We start from the raw sequence: 5,355 nt of genomic DNA, 5'->3' as shown, positions 1-5,355 counted from the left end.
TTTAATTTCACAACACACCTGTGAAATAGCTAAGTACTAATGGATTGCATATTGGGAATGTTGGATATAAAGGCATTAAGGATACACTTCTCCATAAAATTCTGTTCTCCATAAGTTCTTACATTATCCTTATCATCATATCTGTGCACCTTCTAGCAGTGTGTTAAACAATTATTAAGCAATATTATTAACATCTGTTCGGTGTGCTTCATTCTCACACTTATCCTTAGGAATAGAAATGTTCTGTGCAGTGTAACATCTTGCTTTTAAGCATTTTGAGCCTTCTCACATCACTCTATCCCTTTACCTAAAAAAAAGAGACCATAGCAATACAGAGATTCTCACCTCCTATGAAGGGGGTGGTGACTGTATTGGGCACATACTGTACTCTCCCCAAGGATACTGTATCCCTGTTACTATATATAGTACTGTATTTGAGGTCCTTTCCCACTTTAACAACAGCCTTAAAGAGACTTCACATCAAGTGCACATGGACGATTGATTCACCATGAAGCTTCTGCAGGTTTCCCAGACTCTGGCAGCTTGCCAAAGGAAAATCCCTAAGCAGAAGACTCTCATAATATGCCCCATCACTATGTTATAGGGGGCTTAACATTTTATATCACGATCCCACAATCAGCTATTGTCAAATGTTGTCTTCATATGTCCCAACTACTAAGGTACTATGTGAAGACTAATAAGGAGTATGCTAAGACAGTGGGGACTAGACTGCTATAGTTAAAGTGGGGCATATAGATGGTTAAAGTTGAAGTGGATGAAAGCAGTTGGCTAAGAGAGAAAAAAAACTCTAATGTGAAATGTTTCATTGGATGACCCAAGTAGAAGACTCAAGCAATTCAAAACTGATGAGTATCACTTTGTTGCTGAATGTAATTGCAGAGTTCTATGAAATTATCATTGGGCAATATCCTGGCATGTAGTATCATGATGACTGCATGTATTGATTCACCATCATGATGCAAGCATTACATCAACACTAAACAAATGTTGTTGTACTTGGCTCAGCCCAACATCGAACTTCCATCAATTCCTGGCTGCACGGGAAGTGGGAGGCAGAGATTCTTTTCTCACTGCTTCTCTCTTATCCCTGTTCTTGAGCTTTTTGGAATGGGGGAACAAATTAGCTGCTCATCTCTCTTTTATCCCATACACTCTTCATCCCCTTTCCCTTGGTTTGTAGGACTGGCAAGGAGGCATTCAGTCAGGTGTATTCTGTTTTCTTAGTGTCTCATGCACTGCCGTATGCATCATACAGGTGCCATGCTTCATAAATATCACTCTTGTGATCCAAGAAGAAGTAGTTGAAGAGCTTTAAAGAGTTGCCAAGTGAGGAGGTGATAATATATTTGAAAATCTTAATGTAGCTAGAAAGACACAGGCTGAATTTCCTCTGTCTTTCTGATGCAAAAAAATCAAAAGGTAGCTTGGCCATCATTTGAAGTTTTGAAAAAATAATTCAAATATGCTTTATAGGCAAGATTTCTGAAATACCTCAGTGAGTTTGGATCACTAGAAACTGAATTCCAATCTCCATGATTATTTTGAAAACAACCTCACTCAGACTTGCTTTGGAATAAAAATATGCAGTAACTTTAGGAACTGATCTTTAAAATATGGCCATTTTGGTGCCCAGACTTTGCATCTGTGAACACCTGTGGGAGCAAATAAAGATATATAAATGCCTAAATACATTAATGCACCTGTGTTCATGTAGTCTCATTGGTTTCACAAATAACATAGTCTATACAAAACTGAGACCACAGTTATTTTTGGGCATAGAAACAGTGTCTAAATCTTAACAATGAAGCCCCTGAGGTTATAGATTCCTCAATGATCATGCGTGGAAAACCCAGTAATGTTAGAGAGAATTATGCATGTTCAGGGGGAGATGTATTTACTTCTAAGTCTTTGTGTGAATATTTTACTGAGAATTTTGTACTTCATCTACATAATTCTAATTAGTCCTATTTTTCTTGGAGACAAATACTTGATTTGCATAGGGTTACACTGTAGATGGAGCTGGCAGCTATGACTATTATGAGATTTTGAACACTTTCCATTATAAATAAAACTAGGTGGAAAATAAAAATTCCCTCTTCCATGAAAATGTTCAAGATTTTGAAACCATTTTCTTCTTCTGCACCGAGATAAAACTGAAACCTCCTAAAAGCTATGAAAGCAGAGAGAAAAGACCCCCTCCTACAGTGTCCAAGAGACTTGATCTTGGGTCTTCTCCATATGTGCTTGTGCGGGCCAGGAGCGGTCCGAGACCCTCAGGGGCACGCGGCAGGCTGTGGCCAGCAGCCCTGGCACCCGGGTCGGGGAATGCAGGCCGGCGGACCAGAATTAGGCACGGACACTTAGCGGTTGATTAAAGATTATTTTACTTACACCATAGATGGTCGCAGTGCAGGCAGGAAAACTTGCTTGAGTTGCAGTTACAGAAAGGAAAGAAGACAAGCGGACAAGAGTTCCTTCCACGCGAACCTCTAGCCCAATCCGGTTGAAGGCTCTAAACACGCGAGCCCGTCGTGTCAACCGAAGAAAACAACTCGGAGAAGAGCTCTGGATACACTCACACGAAGTTTGCTAGGCTCCGTGGAACTTGCGTGCAGGGAAGGGGTTCGTCGAGGGATCGTTCGGCGACGGGGAGAGGCCAGAGGTTGATCAGACCCCTATAGCCTTCTTAAGGCACACGCTGGGTTCGATAGGCTCCGCAGCGCTTAGGGTTCTTCACGAGATGTGAAGTCCTCCTCCTCCTCCAGATGGTTGTGGAGTCCTCCCTTGCGGGGTTCTCCTTGGAGTTCTCCAACTTGGGCGGAAACCGCTCAAGCCTCTTATACGGCTAGCAAGCCAATCACTAGCCGCCACATGGGAATAATTTAGAACTGGCCAATAGTGGGACACAAATTTGCATGCGGGTGGCGGGAACTCCTTTGCACTGTGCATTTCTCTTTGCAACTGAGAAATGCACCTTGCAAAGAAAGCTCATTGTGGCGAGAAATAATTTAGCAGTGCCGAAGCACACACAAACAAAATCACACCCTTGGGTTGTGACAGTGCTTAGTGGCCTAAGCTCTAGTAATGTAACTGAGGGGAGAGGGCTGCAAAAAATAGCTGTTAGCATTGCCCCGTGGACAGCCACTTCAGAATATGAAGCTGCCTTGTTAAGCTTCTGTTAATGGCTTTTGGGAAGAGGGGTTTCTTTCTCTCTCTTGTATGCCTTACAACCTTCACCAGAGAAATCTTCCCAGTGAAGGACTTCATCATAACTTGTATGGTCCTGAACACAATTTTGGTTCGAATTAATTAGTTTTTTTGATGAAAAAATATTCAGTTGAAATCACCAACCAGTCCTAATTTAAGCTCCTCCCTTCCATTTATACCTAACTTTGAAGATGTTCATATTTTTTGTCTCCACTTTAACTTTCCCAGAAAGGTTCAAGGAAGAAAAAATGTATGGCCACTCCTGAGATGAAGTTTAGGAAAATATATGTTGTTTTGTTGGTGATAAGTTCTAGCACCACCAGAGTTTGAAGGACAGCATTTGGGTAGGGCATTGCCTTGGGAGACAGAAGTCCCTCTTGTTGTGCCTGTGAAAATAAGTTCAAATTGAGCCAAGCCCTAAGGCTCTGACAATCATCTTTGGTGCCCTTTGGATCATATGATTGTAATCCTGCATAGATCTATCTCACATGCCCTCATTAGGTAGGCAGGGTGAGAAGGTTCTGCAATAGTTCAGGGCTGTGACTGGAGACCCTAATGGGACCTAGAGTGGAGTCCCCTTTTTGGGGCATCCTCGCAGGGGCCAGTAAAAGCTCGCTAGTGAGAGACAAGGAGAATGCTCTCACTAGTCAGACATGGATCTAGAATCCAAGAGGGGTGCACTGAACAATAACCCTGAGTAGCAGGCAGTGCACCTCAGCTGACCCTGGCAGAGCTGATAGAGCAGCAGCAGTGAACCTGACAGCAAGCAGCAGCAGAGCAATGACTTGAAGATGTGGTGGGCAGGGTGCTTCAGTGCTTCCCAGAGTGGGAGCAGAGGCAGTGTCCCCAAGTGACCAGAGGTGGTAAGCCAGAAAGCAACATGAGGCAGTGCAGCCCTGGGCTTACCCCAGCATGTGTCTGTGCTAGCTCCAGCATCAGAGATCCCAAGCAAAAGCAGGGAGTGTCAAACTGAAGAGAGACTCTTCTTTCCATCTTTTATTGGCTGAGGTAGCAACCTCCTATGTGGGAACAGCACTCAGAAAGAAATACCCACCAAAAGGCCCAGGGGGGCTTGTTGTTTGTTACTTAAGTTTTTCTCTTCTTTTGGGGGTGTTATTTATTTATTTGGTGTGTTGGGGTGTTTAATAGTTGAGGTATTGTATAGCTGTTATGTTTGATAGGGTTTAGTCTCATTCTTTTGGCCATGTAATAAAAACTTCTGTATACTGTTGGTATCCAAATTGCTTATGAATGGAGAAGTTGTCCTTGTAGGATCCCAGTAAAGGGGAAATTTTTCCAGATTTCTGAGTGGGCACTTAATCCAAAACCCTCAAATTTGGACCTGACCCTTGTTCTACCACCAGGGCCCACCAGAAGGGTTACAGGATCATAGATATGTAGGGGTGGAAGGGACCTCACAAGGTCATCTAGTCAAGTTTACCTTGCTCCCTGCTCAAGGTCAGATTGTTCCTGACTAAACGATTCCAGTCAAGTGTCTGTCCCACCTGATCCTGAAAGTTTCCAAGGATGAAGATTCCATAATTTCTCTAGGTGACCTGTTCCAACACTTGGACACCCTCATGGGTGGCTGTGGAGAGATGTGGGGGGCTGTGGGGTGTGTGGGTATGTGTGGGTGGATTGTGGAGGGACTGTGCAGGAGGACAGCTCAGTAGTGGTAGGTCCCCTGCCCCCCACAGGGGACCCACCTGCACAGCTTATGGACTGCCCCCCACAGAGGCCATGGCCCCTGCAGGGCCCATATTCCCTACCCTTGCTTGCTCCCCCAGTCCCCACAATTGCTGCCCATCCTGGCCCCATCCCCACCAGCTCCTGCAGCCCCCCTGATGGCTGCCCCACCCAGCCCCACCCCTGCTTGCACCCCTAGCCCCCATGATGGCTGCCTCACCTGGTCCCAGCCTCCCGGCACTTAAAAAAAAAAAAAAAGAAGCCTCATATTTCTTTCTGAGTGCCTCGTATCAGAGCTGTGGGGGCTCTGGTTGGCAGGGCATCGTGCAGCTCCATCTGTGGCTGTCACCCAGGCCCCATGCTGCTGGGGGCTCTGCCACAGCCCCCAGTGACTGCAGCAGCAGCTGCTACTGCCAGGGACTGCAGGCTTTTTTTTTTTTT

The sequence above is a fragment of the Alligator sinensis genome, unplaced genomic scaffold (assembly GCF_000455745.1).
Source record: "Alligator sinensis unplaced genomic scaffold, ASM45574v1 scaffold112_1, whole genome shotgun sequence".
Taxonomy (NCBI): Eukaryota; Metazoa; Chordata; order Crocodylia; family Alligatoridae; genus Alligator; species Alligator sinensis.
Note: the sequence above shows the minus strand (reverse complement) of the source record.